The sequence below is a fragment of the Rattus norvegicus genome, chromosome 4 (assembly GCF_021556685.1).
Source record: "Rattus norvegicus strain SHRSP/BbbUtx chromosome 4, alternate assembly SHRSP_T2T, whole genome shotgun sequence".
In the NCBI taxonomy this organism is placed as follows: domain Eukaryota; kingdom Metazoa; phylum Chordata; class Mammalia; order Rodentia; family Muridae; genus Rattus; species Rattus norvegicus.
In genome coordinates, this window is record NC_141537.1 from 16,117,695 (window position 1) to 16,139,747 (window position 22,053).

At 39.4% G+C, this 22,053-nt stretch overlaps 1 protein-coding gene and 1 pseudogene across 12 annotated transcripts in view; one reads left to right on the forward strand and one right to left on the reverse strand.

Annotated features, from left to right (window-relative positions):
• The window catches only part of Magi2 (membrane associated guanylate kinase, WW and PDZ domain containing 2), a 1,487,762-nt gene that overhangs the window by 887,303 nt on the left and 578,406 nt on the right, over positions 1-22,053 (reverse strand).
• Positions 16,646-17,466, forward strand: Tmsb10l4 (thymosin beta 10 like 4; annotated as a pseudogene). Its single transcript, XR_015685905.1, has one exon. The product of XR_015685905.1 is annotated as a thymosin beta 10 like 4 (transcript).

Sequence of the window (22,053 nt, forward strand, 5' to 3'; positions counted from 1 at the left end):
AAGCATAATTCTTTTCCATCAATGTCAATTATCATTTCACCTTGACCTAATGAATTCATGGATCATGGAGGAAAACTTGCAACCAACCATTTTACTATTCGATCATAATCTTTAACTGCATTCTGAGTATTTGTTCTTATTACCCAAGAGAAGTGTAGTCCTTACTCCACATCCAGGAAACTTCCCTTTGCAATGGCTCCAGACTACTATAGAAAACCATAAGCAATTCTTCCGGTAGATACATCTACCAAGCACTTTCATGCCTACTGACCAGGGACATTGCAGAAGGAGGGGCAGAAAGATTATAAAGTCCAGAGGGTCAGGTAGATTTCTGTAGTTTGTGTCTCCTAATAATGCCAGAAACAGTACCCATCAACTCTCACTAACATGACTGTCCAGACATGAGAAGAACAAGGACAATACCAGTAGACATGCCAAAGTTGATTGGTAAAAACACAAGAGGCTTCAACTCTACACAAAGAACTACAGGCAACTAAGGAATGCTGAGAGCAGAGGAAAATGTCTTCCAGAGACAAGCACGATTATTGGCTATCCAATACCTGATGGTCAGCCCTGAAAACACACATCCACGTGACACCATATAAACAGAGCCAATTTAGGAATGCATGCATGCAGCAGCAATCATGGGAAAGCACGAGTGCCTACTCTTGCATGCTTTGCCACTGATGGAGTTAGCCTCATTCATCTGGCTAGGGTCCATTCTTCTGTTTTCTCTACTTTACTGTCAGTTTTTCTTTGTCACACTGACTTTCTAAGGCATGTGCTATGTGCAACCCATTCCTAAAGGTAACATATCTATAACAGGAGTTTGCTTATATATAGATTTGCCTTATATTCCTAAACCATTTTTCCATGATGTTTTACTTGATTCTCTGTCTCTGTCTCTCTGTCTCTGTCTCTGTCTCTCTCTCTGTTTCTCTCTCTCTCTCTCTCTCTCTGTGTGTGTGCATGTGTGACATTTTGTGTTTCTACTCATATGATGTCTATATATGAATAACTCTGTAGTGTCAGAAGATAATGTTGAATCTCCTAGAGTTACAGAGATGGTTGTAAGCTCCTTAATGTAGGTTCTGGGAATCAAACTTGGGTCTTCTCCAAGAGTAGTACGTACTCTTAACAGCTATCATTCAAGATCCCTGATTTACTTAATTACTTAAACATTTATGAAGGTTACTACAGATGTTGGAACTTCTTCTAATGGGTTCCAGTTAATTTCTTTATATTTAATTTGGTGGTCAAATTGTCCTAGATTTTGACCTTGAAAGTACTCTGTAGGGAATCTTTTACATATCCACCACGGTGGCATTTCTTTCCTGCTACTTTTTGTAACTACAAGATGATACCACCTTACCTTTAATGTTATTAAAGCACAGTATGCCCGTTAAATTAGAGAATTTGTTTCGCATGCTGATTTAAGAGGATGTAGAGCAGTGGGAACACTCCACCATTGCTGATGAGAGTGGAAGCTTATACAATCATGTTGGAAATCACTTTGGCAGTTTCTCAGAGAATTGGGAATAATTCTACCTCAAGACCCAGCTATACCACTCCTGGGAGTGTACCCAAAGGATCTCCACTATACCCCAAGGATAGTTGCTCAACTATGTTCACAGCAACTTTAATTGTGATAGCCAGAAAATGGCAATAACCTAGATGTCCCTCAACTGCAGAAAATATCATTTCCACAATAGCATACTACTCAGTTGTTAAAAACAACGACATCATGAAATTTGGAGGCAAATGGATTGAACTAGAAACTATTATCCTGAGTGAGGTAACCCAGCCAGACCCAGAAAGACACCCATGGTATCTTTACTTATAAGTGGATATTAATCAGAAAGTACAAGGTAACCATGCTATAATTTACAGACCCCAAAAAACTAGATAACAAGGAGGGCCCAGAGGGAAATAAAACAGGCATCAGAGGTAGATGGAAGGAAGGAACTGTGTGGAAGAGGGCTTGGGAAAGCAAAAAGTATGTTCAAGTGTGTGTGGGTGGGGAGGACTGGGAGAGAGAACAGCAGTGAATGGGCTGACATCTCTGGGACAAGCTGGTGACTGGGATAGGGAAGGTGCCAGGGAGTTTATGGGGGTAACCCCAGCTGAGGCTCCCAGCAGCAGAAGATATCAAGCCTGAAGTGACCATCTTTATAGCCAAGTGGGACTTCCAGTGGGAAGGGGGGCACCAACCCACCCACAAATCCTTTGACCAAAAGCTCGCCCCACCTATTAGATGTACTGGTATAAAGATGTAACAGAGACTGAGGGGAATGTTCAGCCAATGACTGCCCAACTTGAGACCCATCCCATGGGGGAGGGCTGCTCCCTGACACTTTTAACGATACCTGCTATGCTTGCAGATAGGAGCCTAGCATAACTGTCTCCAGAGAGGGTTCATCCAGCAGCTGATGGAAACACATGCAGAGGTTCATAGTCAAACTTTAGGTGAAGTTCAGAGAGTCTTGTCGAAGAGTAGGGGGAAGGGTTGCAGAAGCCATAGGGGTCAAGGACACCACAAGAAGAGCTATAGAGTCAAAAAACCTGGGCCCATGGGGCTCACAGATACTGAATCACTAACCAATGAGCATGCATGGGCTGGACACAAGCCCCCTATACATATGTAGCATATGTGCAGCTGGGTCCGCATGTGGGTTCTCTAACAATTGAAATGGGTGTTGTCTCTGACTCTGTTCCTCTTGTCTTTGGATTCTCTTCCTCTACCTGGCCTGCCTTGTGCGGCTTCAGTGGGAGAGGATGCGCTCAGTCCTGCTGCAACTTGATGCACCAGAGTGGTTTGGTGCCCATAGGGTGGGGAGGTAGTGATGGGGGAAAGGGTGTATGATGGTGAGACTGGGTAGAGTGGAGGTAGGGGGCTGTGAGGGGGATGTAAAGTGAATAAATGAATACATACGTACATACATACATACACACATACATACATGTATGAAATGAATAAAAGAAAAGATTTCCCGAATTCAGGAGAAGTGATGCATCTTCTTTGATATTCCAAGGTGACATGAAGTGATGAAATTTCTGTTGCTTTATGTATTCTTATGAAATACTGCACTTACCTGTTCCACATGTGCCTTAATGGGATACTTGATGAGTACTGACACACGATTGGCATACTTCATGTATGTTCATGTGGACTCTTGGGAGAAACTCTTACATGTCTAGAGTCTGCACCAACTAAACAACCTTTCAAGGGAAGCTGATGAGGGTGGTGGAGACGGGGAAGAGGGGTCTGTTCTGATGACACCAATGCTCTTATTCTCATAGGGACTTCTCTCACAGTGGACTGGGACTCAATTGTGAGGAGAAAAGAAGAATTTTAAAAAGTGATGTTTTTAATTTTTCTTTGAGAATCCCACACAGTGTATTCTGATCTTATTCATTTCCACACCCTTAATTTCCCACTTGGGAGGAAGATGTAGGCAAACTCTGGGAGTTCAAAGTCAGCCTGGTCTACATAGTGAGTTCTAGGACAGCCTGGATTACATAGAGGGACCCTGTCTCAAAAAACAAAGAGGAATAAAAAGACTTTAGTCATTTTTCAATGAGAAGTCTTCCACTCTTACTTTGCCTGGTCCTGGTAAGTTTTGTACTGGGCTTACCCAACTAAATTACAAGTGTGTTTGAGCATGGGGTATTTTAGATAACTTGGTTACAACATTATTGAGGTCCATTAATTAGAATCTGTATCTCAAGAGTCAAGTTTACGTCTAGGTGGAGATCTGCATTCCAACTGGTCTGGTCAGTAACTTGTCCAAGAGACCACCAATGGAGAAGGCTGATTCACCTTAATCTATGCTAAAGAACTAAGAGAAATAATTATCCCTTTAATGAAATTTTGTACTTTCCTTGTTAGGAAAGCTGCTCCTTGGTTTAATTTCTCATGCAGTTGGAGTCATGTGGCCAATAAGTTAAACCAGCCCATCTTTTTGTTGTTGTTGTTTTAGAACTACTAAAAAACCATACCTTTTTAAATTTTCTTCTATTTCTTTTATCTAATTTTGGATTCTCACCAAAGACTGGCATGCCTTCCTGGACACTCTGACCTTCCCCATTCTCTTTCTAGAAATTATGCCCCTGACCCTCCCACCTGGGGCTCTTTACAAGTGGCACTTTCCCCTCTCCTTTTCTTTTCTATCTCCCTCCTCATCCAGGCAGGCGCGGAGATTCTCAGCTTGTCAGTCCTGTGGCATACATTTATGCATACAGTAACACTTATTGGAAAAGGAGGAGTCCATTAATTTGAAATTTTGCATGATGACAATTCATTTACACTAATAAACCATGAAAAAACACTTCTATAATTTTATGTCACCCTTTCAAATTAATTAACCCTATTGAACATAGAAATAATGACACAGGAAGATAGTTCAAAGAGTTTTGATGTAAAGGGTAATGCTTCAGAGCTGCTGTGCCCTCAGAACTTAATTGAGACAGCAAAAAGTTTTGGACCCAGGATCCATAACTGATGAGTTCCAAGCATCTGTTACTTTTAGAAGGTGGTGAAATCCTTAGAACAGAGGCAGAAGGAACACCCATTCAGAGCCTGCCCCACATGTGGCCCATACATATACACCCACCAAACTAGATAAGATGGATGAAGCAAAGAAGTGCAGGCCGACAGGAACCGGGTATAGATCTCTCCTGAGAGACACAGCCAGAATAAATACAGAGGCGAATGCCAGCAGCAAACCACTGAACTGAGAACGGGACCCCCGTTCAAGGAATCAGAGAAAGGACTGGAAGAGCTTGAAAGGGCTTGAGACCCCATATGAACAACAATGCCAAGCAACCAGAGCTTCCAGGGACTAAGCCACTACCCAAAGACTATACATGGACTGACCCTGGACTCTGACCTCATAGGTAGCAATGAATAGCCTAGTAAGAGCACCAGTGGAAGGGGAAGCCCTTGGTCCTGCCAATACTGAACCCTCAATGAATGTGATTGTTGGGGGGGAGGGTGGTAATGGGGGGAGGATGGGGAGTGAACACCCATAGAGAAGGGGAGGAGGAGGGGCTAGGGGGATGTTGGCCTGGAAACTGGGAAGGGGAATAACAATCGAAATGTAAATAAGAAATACTCAAGTTAATAAAGATAAAAAAACATTATAACTCAAAAAAAAAGGGGGTGAAATAAGTGTGTTTACTCTTCTGCATTAAGTACACCGACAAGGTACCATGTACATAAATGAACTTTACCACAGCATGTTTTAAAACCAGCCACCTTGCTTCTGTAGTTGTAGAAGAAAACAAAATGAAATTATTTTCTGCTGCACATCAAACACCACTCTAGGTGCAGAGTCCTGTTCTAAGCCCAGCAAGTAAAACCTTGACCACACGGCATTCGGCTCATTGGCATCGTAGCTAAAGTAGAGAATGCTGTCTGCTGATCCTGTACCAAATGATTTGACACAAGCTGATTGATTCTATTTAAGAGTAACAAACCAATTGCCTGAAGGAGGACAGGAAAAAATTACAATTGCTGGAAATCTCCTAAGACAGCTTCTCTGTGAGGTGACTGGGAAGGAGCAGCAGTCCTTGTATTTGCATCAAGGAAGCGCCCATAGCGATTCTCCCTCACACCCTTGCAACATACCCTGTAGTCTCAGAGTTGACTCCACCTTAGAATGTGAACAAGCTGATTTACGTATGAATGCAAACAGCTGACTAAGTAATTAGGCAGGTGAGACTCCAACTTGTGAGATGAAGATTTTAAAGCCTAGCAAGTAGGGATCCCAAAGAATTTGAAGATAAATAGACTTTGTATTCAATTTTCCTTCGACCTGGGCTACATTAAGGAGAAATTAATTGGTTCCTGACAAGCTTAATGAGACTTTATTAACTGCAGAGTTAGAAAGAAAAATCTGTTGACTTTCAAGAATAAGTATTTTATTTTCTTTTGAGTCAGTGGGACTGATGGAGTCATGATGAACTGTGAAACACCCACACGATTCCGAGTCTGCGTCTCATAAACTCCTAGGAGAATATATGCGTCTATGATGCGTACTTCCACTCTTTATTTGCCTGTTGGAGTGGGAAGATATTGTTACAGGCCATACAGGGGAGGAGAAGAAGCAATGGCCGGGTACCTCTGGCCTGCTTTCTACTAAAAACTTTCTATGTGGCTTGTGACTTCTAAAGTTTCTCACTAGCTCTTTGTTAAGTTTCTTCTTCTCTCTGTTTTCACTTTCTCATTTGGAAAATGATGGAGATTAACCCTAAATTCCCTTCAAACTCTTAATTATGTGTTTCTAATGCTAAATCACATGGTAACTTTTGTATCTTAATGACCCAACCAGTAATCACCGTCTTATATCTGCCTAAAATAAAGTCTCATTTCAGTTAATGTCAGCCACTTTTACTAAATGCACACATAGTCCTAAAAATCCTCGTTCATAAATGTGGATCATTCTCATAATGGTGACTTGGCAAACGGCTTTAAGTCCATCATAGAATTTTCCAGAAATAAAATCTGCAAACAAGCCTATGTCCTTCTTTAAGACAGTTCACATTATATAAAACCGTTTTCTTTTCAGGCTGCACTTTAAACTTGAACATTCATTTACATGTCTTGACTCCATTGTGAGGGAGAGTGATGTCTGTAGCCCCTGAATGAACCCGAGAACCACAATATGTCAGGCACCACCATCTAGCACAGACAGACAAGTGGTTTATTTCCGGGAACCGAAAGGGAGCTGTCCTTTAATTTTATTGGGATAATTGTAACCAAGGGTCACATGGGTGTATTATAGTTCTACCAAGGAAACTGGGGTTAAGAATTTACCGGATATATCAGACCAAGAACATGGTGTACCTCCCTCCCCTGGATCCTATAAAGCGATAGACACCATATACTGCACTGGCTGGTCCAAATCTATCACTGAATGTGTGTGTGTGTGTGTGTGTGTGTGTGTGTGTGTGAGAGAGAGAGAGAGAGAGAGAGAGAGAGAGAGAGAGAGAGAGAGAGGACTGACAGGCAGACTGTCCACAGAGCTTCAGTTCCACTCACTCTATAGCTGTGACACAGCCACACAACAGCTTGCCTGTCTACCTGTTCATGCAGTTGGACTTGGACTCAAACCTGCCTTTTCTGCTCGGGTCTTCTCCTTTGGTGTTTTAACTTGCAGCTGGAGTCTATAGCTTTGCTCTCAAACCCTGACTCAAGAAGCTACAGCAGCAGCTCCCAGCACTGGCCTGGTTCTTTATCTCATCGACACAGACGCTCACCCAACTTCTCAAACCTTTAAACACTGCTGCAACCTCTTTTATGTGTATTCCTTCTACAGATCATATATGTGCATAGAGATATACAGATGTATTTACTGGGTGTTATCCAGGTGGAAGCTAATATTAAATAATTAAGATTGGAATAAAAGATTTACCTTGGGCAGATAACTGTAGTAGGTGGTATTATCTTGCAAATTGCTGCTGCTGAAAATATCAAACCTTGTGAATATATTATTATTTAATACATTCTGACCCTGTGATACAATGTATTTATGTATGCTTCCTGAATAGTGGGCCCACAGCAATGGCCAAGGGGCATTAATAAAAAAAAGAAAATAAAAGAGAAAAGCATAATTCTTGCTTCTCAAAATGTGTCTTGGTTCAGCAGCTTTTAGTTCACCAAAGATCTTTTAAGGAATAAAATTTCTAAGCTAACTCTGACATATTGAATCAGAAATTCTAGTGGTGCAGCCCAGCAGCGACTGTTAATACGTTTCCTGATGGTTGTGATGATGCTATGGTTGAATTTTGCTTCAGTTTCACATTTACTTTTAATCTCTTTAGAGAAAGGACGTGTCCCTAAGAGGTGGTTTCTATCCCTGAACAGAGATTAGCCAACTTTTTCTCTGTGTCAGACTTTTGATTGGTGACAATGTTCCTAAGATGAACAACTTCTCAAACCAAAGCACAGGCAGGATTTGTTTTGGCTTACAGGTACAGAGGTTTTGGTTTATCATGGAAGGGAGGAACAAAGGAGCTTCCTCAGGATAAGCAGGAAACAGGAGAAAGAAATTAATGGAAAGTACTGGCTAGCTTTCTCTTTTCTCTGTTTACCTTAAGGCCCTCGACTGTGGGACGGGATGACTAGCAGTCAGTGAAGAACTTTCCTCCTTGTGGGTTGTTGTCTATATGTAGGTGACAAGATAAGGCTTGTGATTGGGCAGCGGAAAAGGAAGGCGGGCTGGGGATTTTAGAGATGGGACAGAGACACGGAGAAATAGAGGAAGGAAGGAAGATGGAGGAAGAAAAACACAATCCAGATTCCACGTGACGTTAGCCACAGGAAGCTATGAATGGCTTATAAGGGATGGATTATTACAGGACAATTTGTTTTATCTAGGTGGGCAGTTTATATCAATATCAATTGTCTCTGAGTTCATTGTGTGTACGTTTTGTGGGGTGATAATTTACTGATATAAATCTGATTGATAAATTATAAACCTCTAGAGTCTTGATTTTACCGGGTTACAGCGATTTGTGACTGCTAACCACAGAGGGCAGATGGCTGGCGATGTGAGCAGAATCTGCACAAGAGAACTGCTGTATAGGCAGTCACAAAATGGGGCTAGCCATGGACGTGAAGGGACTGCGGGTGCGGGGGTCAGAGAGTAGCCGGCGCTAGCGTGGGATGGTGTCATTTTTATTATTTCATGCAACATCTCCTTAATTAATTCTCTGAGACTGTCTTGAAAATACCCACAGGTGTATATAGTAACCTCTCTGACATCTTCCTTCAACCTTATCAAGTTAATATTCAAGATTAAAGGTCACAGCTGATGTATGCCTTTGTTCAAATATTTCTCCTCTATCCTCCCATGTTTTTTCTTTTGTTTTGAAATCCCTGTCTTTTCAGTTTAACTTTCCAGAAATCTTAACAATGCTAGAGCATGTTAGGACAGCTAGGTCACTTTTTCAGATGATTTTTTTTGTTCTTACGTTCTAGGTAGCTGATTCAAGTACTTATAATGATGTTAAAAGGTCAAACAAATAGCATATGCAAGAACTGTGATTAGAAATCGCCATCGAGATGCACTGATTTTCACTCAAATGGGCATCCGACAAGAAGAGAAACAAACAACACCAGGTGGTTATTGGCACCTTTCATGCTTATAGCATAGAAAAAAAATAGGTCTAAGTTAGAAAAGATATTAGTATTTTCTAAATCAAAATTAATCAGAGATTTATTTCTACTCAATATCTCTCTATTTGTAAAACATGTCAAAATTCATAAAGATGATTGATGGTAATATAATTCGTAAAAATCCAACTCATTCAGAGGTCATCATACAAATGGATGTGGATTTTCACATCTTCAAGGAAGCAGTTTAAAATGAAGATCAAAAAGTGATTTATAAAAGATTGTAGCCACATTAATATCAGAAGTAATAAAAAGTAAAACACAAGCAAATTTAACGACATGTTTTAGAAATGTTCATACCTAAAATGTTCAAAATAAGAGGTAGTAGAAAGAAAACATTCCGGATAAAGGTCACACATTTGACCTTTTCCTTCTGCATTACTGTTCAAATCAAGTTACCCTTCACTACGTACGACATTACTGAACAATTCTTAACCCAATATGAAGTCCTCAAAACTTCAAAGGAGAATGAAAGCAGAGCTCATCATATACCTAAAGAATTCCCAGAAACCTTTTGTTAATTGGTTTTTTTATTTTATGAAATTGCTCTTTTGTGCTGGAATGAAACACCCAGTGACCAGAGATGCTTTGTAATGTATCCATGCAAACCTTAGTAGTGTTTGCACTTAGTGCATAAGACAAGGATGATATGCTTCGACCCCAAGGCCCAAATCTCTGGATTCTCTTGATAGCTTCTCAGTTTTAGAAATGCATCTAACTCAGGGAGACAATGTCTCCAAGGTCACTCTTACACTAAGGATTCTCAAGGTTGAGAGAATACGACAGCTTGATTGACTTACTTTATCGGGCAGAATGGTAGCATAAAAATCTTGATGTCCCTGAGCTAAAAATTTGTAGCTGGAACGACCAATTTAATTTGTCTATTTTACAACAAGAACGACCGATATAAGCATCTTAACAGACTTATACATAATTTCTAGTTACTAGGGTACATTGTTTACTTGGGATTTTAAAGACTACAGCAAATTCTTACATATTAAAAAGTGTTTTAAAGAACAGAGGGCACTTCTTTTCCAACCCAGATAGACTTCAATAAAAACTTCAAAATGAAGTGCACAGTAGTGTTACCTGTAGACTCATACAATAAATCCAGTTCATTTGGAAGCTTATTCTTATTGAGCAAGGACTTAAGAAGAATGGTGATCATTTCCGGAACAGCAACATAACATCCATTATTTTTCAGAATCCGTTCTGTTTTCTACACAAACACATTTCTAGCAACTGGAATCCAGTCTCTTCCCATTCTCATGTCCTACCTAGACTTTACAGCAATTGTCTGGTCTTCCAAACATGTCAGAGAGGCACTTACCACCTGTGGAAGATATGCCCTGAGATTAACATCAACCACTGTAGTCAGTTGAAGAGTGTGAGATTAAGCTTTGTCTTGTCCTAAACTACTATGTATTGTGCAAATCAGTGGGTTTTCAGACTGTGCTATGCCCCAGACTCTGTTTGCATGCAACTTTTGTCTTTAGCTTGAGGACAGAAAATGTTAGCGCTCTTGGTGGACACGTAAATCATACCATTTCCCTGGCATCACCCATGTGTCACAGGCTCATGAGTGACTTATATGTTGGAAGTACAAAATATGCCTCTGCACAGTGATTAGGGTGAAGAGTGACTGTAGGGACATATAGGTATATCAAATTACTGTCATGGAAACTAAGTAAGGAACTATTGATCACTTGAGAGCAAGAAAAGGGTATAAGTTCTTCACATGGACTCTGTAAAATGATGGGCATTTAACGCTTTGATGACAACTTACCCACACCAATTTATCACTAGATATCTATGCTATCAAGAAATAACAAACACAGAACTCTTGACTGTTCCTGGAACTTCAACTTAGCTTTGATTCAGCCTACTCATTTACCTCCTGCCCAGTCTTCCTGCTTCTGTGCCTTGGTAGAACTGCTGTTTCCTGCTCTAATGTCTTTACAGCTGACTATATCATCGCCTCCAAAACTGCTTCTTCATGTGGTCTGATTTCTACAATTTCTTTCAGCTTCTATGTTCATCATATTAATACAGACTCCAGAAATTCCTTCTCAGTGAGAAAACTTTACCTTCATAAGTTAGGTATTTTATTTCATGATCAGTGTATACACATATTTAGCTGTTCTATTGTTTTTCCTTTTTAACCAGAGTACAATGATGCTTACTTTGATGTGTTTAAGGTACACTCACTTCCGTCTTGAGGTCATTTCTACCAATAGTGATAACCAGTAGAACAGATAACCAAGAGTAACTAAAAAGATGGTTTTGCTTCCATACCGCTCTCTAAGTTAGAAGCAACCTACAACATCAGTCAAAGAAACACCTCTCATAAAAAGCAGTTGGGTTTATAGCGGAAGACGGAGCCTCATGCAAATCAAAATAAAGCAATGTCAAAATATTCATAAAGAACCTCTGTGCATTTAAACTGAAGTGCCATTCTTTAGATTAGGGTCAACTTAAATGTATCTATTTAAATGTGCTTTACACTGCAAGGAAGAAAAATCACCTTTTCTAATTCATTTATGGAGAAGCCTCTCTGCTTTGTTTCTTAGATTGCAGGGTCAGCAGTTCATTTGTCCCCTGGGTCATCTCTGCCTATCAGACTTGCTTCTTCCTACCCTGATGAGCTAACTCCCACAGGGGTCAGAAACCACTGGTCCTTGAAATTTTGCCTCCTTCACTTGGATCCACAAAGTGAGTCAGATGTTTTAGCCTCCTGAAGTCAGTATAAGATGCCTTTAAGCACCACCCATTCGACTATAGGACATTTTGAGAGCTAGAAAATAGATCCATTTTAAAAACGATTTCCATTTTATTATATAATGATCCAAATGGCATTAAAAAACAAAACAGAATATAGACAAGCTCAGGATTCACACACACAGAACTGCACTTGCCTATCATTTACACCCAAGGATATTTATGTCTTGTGTGGAGGAAATATTCATAAAGATGTGTGACTACAGTGATGTTGCATTAACAACTTCAGTCATTTGCAGTTAGAGCATTTATACCACAGATATTGGAAAGCACCATTAAAGAGAATGTCTTCTGGAAAGCAAGTTCTCCAGGCAACCTCTGGCTTCTAAGGCATCTAAAAGGAAAGCCTACCTACCAAAAGATTTCCCATCAAAGCACAAACTAAAACACTCCATGGTAACAGGCAAGTTTAGGTTTCAAATATTTTTGTGTGTGCGGTTAAAATTGGGATAAAATTAACACTAGAAAAGAGAAAGGTATAAATACCACCAAGACTGATGGATGTCAAGCAGAAGAGTCACAAGGGACGTGAGAGAAAGTAGTTTGGGTTGATCATATGCAGCTAAAATACTAAAGAAATGAATTCTTCTCTTATTGGTCATCAGACAAAAGTAAGTTTGCTAGTTAGGAATGATGGAAAACTCAGCAGTGGTGGCTCACTCCTTTAATCCCAGCACTTAGAGGGCAGGGGCAGGCAGATCTCTGAGTTCGAAGCCAGACTGGTCTACAGAGTGAATGCCAAGACAGACCAGGGTTACACAGAGAAAACCCCATCTTGAAAAAAAAAAGCAACGAAACACTAATAAACAAACAAGCATTCATTGAGCTAAGTCTATAGGACTTAGTATCCTAATTGATAAAAATTATATAAATGAAATTTTTAGGTATTTTAAATACTTCTAGGCATATAAAGCCAAGGTTCTAAGCCCTGGTTGAATAAGAGAGTCAACAGGGAAATTTGAAAAACACAACGGGTCACAATCATAGGTCTTAACATAATTGATCTGAAGAAACACTAGTTATTATCTTTGAAACAATCTCTCTCTGTTCTCTGTCTCTCTGTCTCTCTCCCTCTCTTTCTCTCTCTCTTTTTGTGATGTAGCTGTATACAGTCCATCTCACCCATCACGTCAATATCTTTCCCTTCCTTTCACTACTTTTTGAAATGCCAGTTTCAGCACCATCATAACCCAGTCTACTGATCTACAATTATACCCTGACTCTATCACCTGGCATTCTTCATTTACTTGTTCCAGTTTTATTTGTCCGTTTCTTTTCCTACACAGAGGCTACAAGAGACAAAGAACCTCGGGACTCCACCTCACCGACATTGTAAACCTAGCATCAAGTGTAACACACAGATAGCAACTCCAGACCGGTTGAGTGTACCAGAACACAGCCCACAGACACCAACTGAACAGGGCTTTTGGGGGCCCATGGAGATTGAAATGGCAATCAGGGACTTGCATGGGTCTGCACTAGGTCCTCTGCATGTATGATATGATTGTTAGCTTGGTGTTCTTGGGGGACTCTGAAGAGTGGGAGTTGGGGTTTTTCTGATTCTTCCTCCTGCAATTGGGACCCTTTTCCTCCTACTGGGATGCCTTGTCCAGTCTTGATATGTTTGTACCTAGTCTTAATGCATCTTGTTATGGTGTATTTAACTGATATCCCTGTGAGCCCTGATCTTTTCTGAAGGAAAATGGAGGAGGATCAAATCTGGAGGACAGGAGAGATAGAGGGGGAGGGACTTGGAAGAGTAGAGTGAGGGAAAATATGGCCAGGATGTATTGAGAAACAATAGAATACTTCACAGAAATATGATCATTTCCCGAGTTAAATTTTCAGTACATGTAAAATATTTTAAATCTACACTATTATTGTAGCATTTTACATTTACATAAATCAGAGCAAGTAATTATTCTTTGTAAAAAAATTTTTTTTCTTGTTTGTTAAAATAAATATGAAGTCTGGATGAGTGGAGTCCAAATCCCCTGAGACCCAGAAAATTCTAGAATCCTTTTGGTTCATTGATTAAAGCAGCAAGACCAATTAGTTTCACAACAGATGGCAAAACTAAAGCCAAGCAGCTATCTTGCTACTTCTGGCATCTGTCACAAGATGAATTAGGCAGGAATGTGCCCAGATCAGCTGCGATTCAGCAGCCAGCCAAGAAGCACACCTTAAACCCTGATTCTCCCAGTGTCTTTACTTTCATGAGCTCTGAAGGAGAACATCTGATAGTATCCATAGAAACAAAGGGTGGAATGACACCCGTTTTAACTCTAATCTGTTAGTTATCTCCAATGCAAGGCCATTGTCTAGGTTCGGTCAGAGTAACACCCTCATTTACCAGCTGTCTTTGAATAGCTTACCACTACTAAGTCAAATAATATTATAAAGTTCTGATTATAATCCATATCAAGGATACATGTGTCTGATACGATGCTTTCAAAGGAAAATGGAATGAACATCTCTTCTTCCCCAACAATGGCTATATCTGATGAGTGTAAGAATAGATACCCCTCAATATTGCTACAATACCATCATTATTAGGAAATAATAATAATAATAATAATAAATAATAATGTTTCCTCCCTGGAAATGTGAGCTCTAGATCATCAGTTATAGATACTCACAGGAACACGTGGGTTGTTTGTGTCCAGTGATGGCAGAGATGGCTTCTATCTTTGGGACATCTCATTTGTCTTGGTGTCATGTAGACACAGCCAGACTCAAATGAAATATGAATTCATTGAGGTAAGAGGATTCACATTCACAGTACAGGAAATTAAACGATCATTTCTTGTCAAGCAAAAAGTAAGTTGTTTTAAGGAAAAAGGCTTCTTTTGACATTTAGTCAAATTTTATTCTTTCAGGAAACAGGCCATTCTTTGACAGAAAAATCTGTTACTGCCAGAGGACATGGATACCTCTGCTATATTTTGCTAGTTTTCTATTTTCTCAGCACAGAAGGAACAGATGGAAATAAAGCTGATCCAATGAAATAGTTTCTTTTACATTCCAGCAATAAGGAAAAACTAAAATTCAATGTAGTAGTCTAACCAAATTTACCACATATATAAGTAGGCATTTTGGAAACTTTATAGGAAGTGTAAAACCAAGAAAAATCATATGCATTATTAAAATAATATTTACCTTTTCATTTCCTTTTAGACAACTTTATAGTTGTTATTTGTGCTGTTCTCTAAATGCCCATAGTCTCTGAATATGAATGCAAAAAATGTTATATTATTTGTTTAAAAATGATGTTTAGGTTTCTGAGAGTTTCACAATCAGAATTAATAATACCAGAGCAAGGCCTAACCACACCATTTGTAAAAAGAAAGTATGCGTTCTTGGAGATTTCTGGATGGTAAAATAGTCATTTGGTGAGCATTTCATGGTCCTATTCAATCCTTACCATTATAGCCATAAGATTATAAAAGAAATCATTTTCATAGCAAAATTATTATCTTTTAGGACAAACCAATTTGTCACTGGTTAATATTTATTAGCTTAATTAAGCTGTGTAGGAATGCATCTGTTTCTAGTTAGCTATTAGATCATCTTCTATCACACTTAAAGATTCAAGGGCATGGCAGTTAAAAACGGCAGCCATTCAGATGAGCAGAGAATACCTCCCCCTCTAGCACCATTCAGCTCACTATGCCAAGGATGAGATGAGAAGCCAGCCTTACATACAGAAACCAATACAACCAATTATTGCGTGTGTGAAGTGGGTCAGCTTTCTTTTTCTTTAGAAGTATATGTCCTGTGACTAGAAGATATATTAAATAAGTGTATCAACGGTGCAATCTATCAACTGGCTTCTTGATGACCATTTTTCTAGGCAAACAATGAAATAAACGTGGATTCAAGAAAAGCTAAATGTTCAAGAACAGAGGTGTTGTTGAGATAATATGAGGCGCATTGACACATATTAGAGACAGGATCCAGGGAATGTCTGTGTCTAAGACACAGCGTCCAAGGTTAACTCCTCCTTGGCGGAAGTGTTCACATTCCTACGATTGCTCCATCTGGAGAGAGAGGAAAGGAGAGGGAAAGCCCACAGCAGTCTCGTTAGGCTTCTGTTAGTGTATCTTTCCCAAATTTTATAAAAACCTATACATAGGCAAACATGTTTCTAGGACTTCTTTCTCAGGTTCCCAGAAAATGTGGGTCCATGAATCTTAAGCTCCATTACTGTCTTGGATCAACCGTCTTAATTAGTAGAATACACTAGCCATTTCTGTATTAACTCTTGGAAGCCATAGAGGAAGAACAAATAAGATGTTACCGTGCATTTTTTCTCTTAGTTTTAGAAATCTCATGCCACACTTTTAAACATGCCCTTAACAGTAATTTCAACAACAACAACAACAACAACAACAACAACAACAACAACAACACTGTTATTGTCATCCACCTGCATAGTAACAATAAAGTCAAGATCTGTATAGAGGGGTGTGTGTGTGTGTGTGTGTGTGTGTGTGTGTGTGAAAGAGAGAGAGAGAGAGTAAAACAGAGACAGAGACATAGAGACAGAGACACAGAAACACACAGAGACACAGAGACACACACAGAGGCATAGGTACAGAGAAGAGAAAGAGAGACAGGCTCTCTTGTTGCAGCAATGGGAGTGGGAGTACCTGTAGCACGAGCTCGGAACGAGAATCAACGAGCTGTAAGAAAATGGCAGACGAGCCGGACATGGGGGAAATCGCCAGCTTCCATAAGGTCAAGCTGAAGAAATCAGAGACCCAGGAGAAGAACACCCTGCCGACCAAAGAAACCATGGAACAGGAAAAGAGGAGTGAAATCTCCTAAAAGCCTAGGAAGGTTTCCCCACCCCACCCCTTCATCTCCAAGACCCCTTCTTGATGTGGAGGAAGAGCCACCTGCAAGATGGACGCGAGCCACAAGCTGCACTGTGAACCCGGGCACTCCACGCCCATGCCACCGGCCCGTGGGTGTCTGAAGGGGACCCTTCCCCCCACCCCCCACTAATCGGACTGCCAAATTTCACCGGTTTGCCCTGGGATATTATAGATAGTTATTTGTATGATTGATGAAAATAAAACACACCTTGTGGGGGAAAAAAAAAGACAGACAGACACAGAAACACAGAGAGACAAACAGAGAAAAACAGAGATCAGCAGATAACCGAGATTCTTAAGGGTATGACAAAGTTATTGAGACTGGCTGATCAGAGAAACTAACTAGTTGCTTTTAAAAATAAAAGACAAATTATTAGGAATTTGAAGATCTCCACCCGTCTGTTACTCAGTGCTACACAGTGCCGTCTCTACACTCATCTCTCATTCTCCATAAGCCGGAAGGCACTTGCTACAGGGAGAGGCGGTGGACATGAAAGAATCGGCTAAAAGAAATGATGACTGAATTAACATGGATTGAATCACCAGATTTCAAATACATTAAACGACGGCAAATCCTTGAAAGGTTTAAAATTTTGAAACCCTGAGAGCTGGCAGTAAATTTCCTGTGTCAACATCCACTTCCTGTGTCAATACCATTCCTGGTGTCACGTGAATAGCATCTCACGTGCTTCCTTTAGGGTATGTAATAGGTGGAACAGTTGACTGTAAAAAGTAGCAAAAGATTCATGAGATGATCAAATGTGCTCTGTGCTCTGCGATTCTTTGGCCCACGAGTAGCCATTACATGACTCTAAACACAGAAGGGCGAATTTTACACCTAAGAAAAATATTTTAGAGGCTCCAAAATATTAGAAGCTGTGATGAAGTAAGAAATTTTGAGATAAGGTAGGATGACAGAAGTAAATTACACATAGTGTTCAACTCAAAGTTAATATAACATTTTTTTTAAAAAAAAATCTATGAAAAAAATCAATAATACCAGGGGATATGAAGCATGAGAAAAACATTTGCTTTTTACTCAGCGGAGGATACAATGAAGCCCAAGCCCTGTATAAAATTATATTTAAACGTTGACATGTTCCTCTATGGCGTGTAATTAACACTACATGCATATTCCACCAAGTGATAATAGAGCTGTAAAATGCTCATTGTTTACAAACATTTGAAGGGAAAGGGTAGCTTATAAGACAAACAGAAAGTGTTAAATTCTACAGCATAAAATATTGTTTTCCTCCGATGTTGGTACTGCTTCCGGTCTTCCTAGACTCCGTTCCCCCATCTATCTGCTATGTAGCATATCTTTCTTTCCTCCTTGTTCTCCTCCTCATCATCTTCATCCTCCTCCTTGCCCTCCTCATCCTCCCACTGCTCCTCCTCCTTCACTGTGGTCATTCTTCATGACCAGGACACTGATAGCATCCTAGGGTAATTCTATCCACATCTGTGCTTTTGTGTTTACCGTTCTTGAAGGAATAGAGGTTTCTTTTCTTCCCTTCTCCCTCCTCTCATCCCTCCCACCTTCCTTCCCTCCAACCCTGTCTCCCTTTCTTCTCCTTCCCTTTCTCTGAAGGACAGAAAGAGACTATCAGAGAAGCAAGTACTATAAAACCTTCTAAGCAAAGAGAGGGAAAGGTGCTTTAAGTGAACGTAATAACAGTTAGAGGCAGGAAATTTAAAAAATGATGCTATATGAAATTTTGGTGGAGTTATAAGTACATTATAAGAGAAGCAGACAATAAAATTGGAATAAATGTTATATTTAGAGTCCTGTGAGCCAAGGCATAATACAGTAATTATTATAAATTGACAGAGTGTTCCATACACAATAATTAAGAGGAAAATTATATTCACTAGATTTGTTTTGCAAATACAGTACCCTAGACTATAAAATAGGACACATACCAGTTTTTTTTAGCAGTCTCTAGACCTGTCTCTGTTGTTGTAATTGTCAATAATTCTTAAAAAAAATTGTTGGAGAACACTGGGTACATTATTGATTATGCAGAAAAACTCAATTCTTTTCATTTAACTAAGAGTTAGGTTTCAGTCTTCTGATTTTGATATAAAATGACTGTACTAATACACCAAAATGAACAGATTATATATAAAGTGAGAAATTAAATATAACTAATACTTAGATTAAGAAAAGCCATTAAAAATAATTCACGTTTGTTTCCAGAAACCAAGTAAATGGAAAAAGAAAATAAGTAGCTACCCAAAGTACTAAGAATAACTATCAAATTCTAAGAACCAAATTCATCACCAAATTTTGTATGAAAATCAGCAATATACCAAATACTTCTATAAATCATAGATCAGTATATATCTATTAAAAACATTTTATTTAGGCCCAATGTTTTTCTAGAAAGCAATTGCTATAGGATGCTACACAAAATCCTCTATATATTGGCCCTTTTAATCTTGGCCTTTTACTCACCTATGGGTTAGTAAAACATTTGTAGCAGAGTGATTCTGTCCTAGGACTTCCTTACCTAAGATGCTGGTGAGCTTCTGTATTAGCTAACTTCCCAAGAGGAAGCTTTCCATTGTAATTGACATTACAAAGGATTGGTGCAGGTTGGGGCATAAAAAGACTCAATGTTAGGACACTGGTGTAGTTTTACACTAACTGCATTAGTGAACAGACTAACTGGGTCAAAGTGAGTACTAGTGGCCTGTATAAAAATGACCACGAATATAAGAATGGGCTTTGAGTGGAGAGTGCCAATTCAAAACCCTCTCTGAGCACATGCGTCTCATACATGATTTTATGCCTGGTTGGGAGCCTTTTACCTCCTCTTGCTTTCCTTTTTAGCTCATTTAAATAATAAAACACGGATGTGCTTGCATTTTTCATCCTAAAGCTTCGTTGTCTCTGATCAGCTGAAAGACTGATTGCTAAGGGGCAGATGAACCAATTACACAGCATGTAAAAATAAGCTACTGTTTGCAATGCAAGATCAGGAAGCCTTTGGAGACCCCTAAAAATAATATCCCATCATAAATATGCCCATATTCATATACATGCACAGAGAGCCCCAGGAAACACAGTTTGGATTTTATGAGAGATTTAAAAATAGGTGCATGTGACAATCAAACCAAATCTTGACATCAATCAAGTGAAACTTCAACTGAATTCTTCGTTTTGAGTCCATTATGCCATTAAAAAAAATGGGGCCCTGAATTTGAGAGAGAGCAAGGAGGTACATGTGAGGAGTTAGAAATAAGAAAAGGAAGGGGGAATTAATGTAATTATATAGTAACATTAGAATATTATGAAAAAGAGGACACACAGGCAACACAATACTGATGGATGGGGAGGTTTGGAGGTGAGCAGAAGCTCTAGGATGTTGGGCCCAGTTAGACGTATGCTATCCAAGGGCTGCTCTACTGTGTGGCACTGATTATGGTCAGTTAACTTTCCCTGTCTCGAGATCACATTGAGTTGGAACATTGTTTTCTGCGTGCTTCATGCCATGTTGTTCAACATTTTTTTGGCCCAGAAACAATGGGACCAAATAAACATGAACTACAGCTCCTAAAACTGTGAGCCCAAACAACTATTTATATCTTCAAATAGTTCAGCTGAGACAGACTGTCACAGAGACTAAACGCTGACATATGTAAATGAGTTAGTAATCTCTGTTGTACTATAACAAATACTTGATATAATGAACTCATAAAGAAGAAAGGTTTATTTTGGTTATAGATTTGGAGGTTTTGGTACATGATCAGTTGATTCTATTACATCTGGCCTGAGGTAATGTCATGACAGGTAAATGGTAGGGACACTTATTTACCTCATAATAGGCAGGATGAGAAAGAGGCTGGAATAGGGTTCCACCACTTTCTTTAGAAACACATTTTCAACAACCTGAATTCTCGCACTGGCTCCATTTCTTTGTGTACTACTTCCTTTTAGTTGCATAACTCTGGTGAGCAAAGCTTTAGTCCACAGGTCTTTAGGGAACTTTTAAGTCACCAATTTTAGAAGATGCCATTGTGAGCCCTCAGGTGCTTTACAAATGGCTCTTTCTGTATGCACTGCTCCATGATTGCCTACAAATCACAATGTTGATCCAGTGAGCGAAGACTGAGGGATACAGCGAATTAGACCTTTCCACGCTGTAAACAACTTACTTTCAAGTTACTGGGAAAGCACAGCAAATATGTTTTACGTCATTTGTATACTTCCCCCAAACCATAAAAAATAATTCTGTGAAAACTTCTTTTCTGTCTTTCATGGCCTGAGGTGCTGAAAATTATTTTTGTATTTTCCTTCAGAGATTTAAGATCAATCAAACTGACTGCTGAAATTAAAGGGATTGGATACAGATTTCCTGAATTAATATTATTCTTCATTCGGGAAAAGTTATTGCTTCTTGGATTTTTTTTTCCATACACAGAGAAATACGCTGTGTCAAACTGATAGACAGAGGAAAAAATACAGAGGTGTATTCTGACATGTCATATATGGCAAATTTTTTTTCAACAATTATATTTAAAAGATAAATGGTATCTTCCATCATATTTTCTATCAACTTGATAATGGAAAAAAAACAAACCAGTTTCATTTAAACTATAGCAGAACATCATTTTTTATGAGACAATTGTATTCTTGAGTACTCTCAGAATAACAAAAATAGAGGACATTTGTAAAATATTATTTCATATAAATACTGTTATTTGCAAACATAGGATTTCTTTCATCTTTGTGTGCTTGTTTGCTTTGGGACAAGTGTCACGCTGTAGCTCAGGCTGTCCTCGAACTCGTGGTGGTTCTGCTTTATCTTTCCAGGGCCGAGATTGTAGGTGTGAGTCACTAGAGACAGCTCCATATTTTTGCTTATGAACCACTCCATTTATCACTTAACTAGGAATGGACAAAATGCCCCAGAGAAATCTTTCCATGTTAACTCCAGCTCCGTGGCTCTTCCTATCAGGAGGTCACTCTTTGCTTCAACTATAGTAATCCGAGAAGACACAGCTCATGTTAGAAAGGCAGAGGAGGGTCTGGAGTGTGAATCTCCTATAGTGATTTGATCATAGTTGTTAAAGAAAGCAGGATCGTGAATGCTCCATCCACCAACGGCAAATACAATAACTGAAATTTATTTTTGCAAACATGCTGGCAATTTTACAGCAGCCGAGATGAATGCTAAGGAGAGTCTATTCACGCAGTACATTTCCTGAATT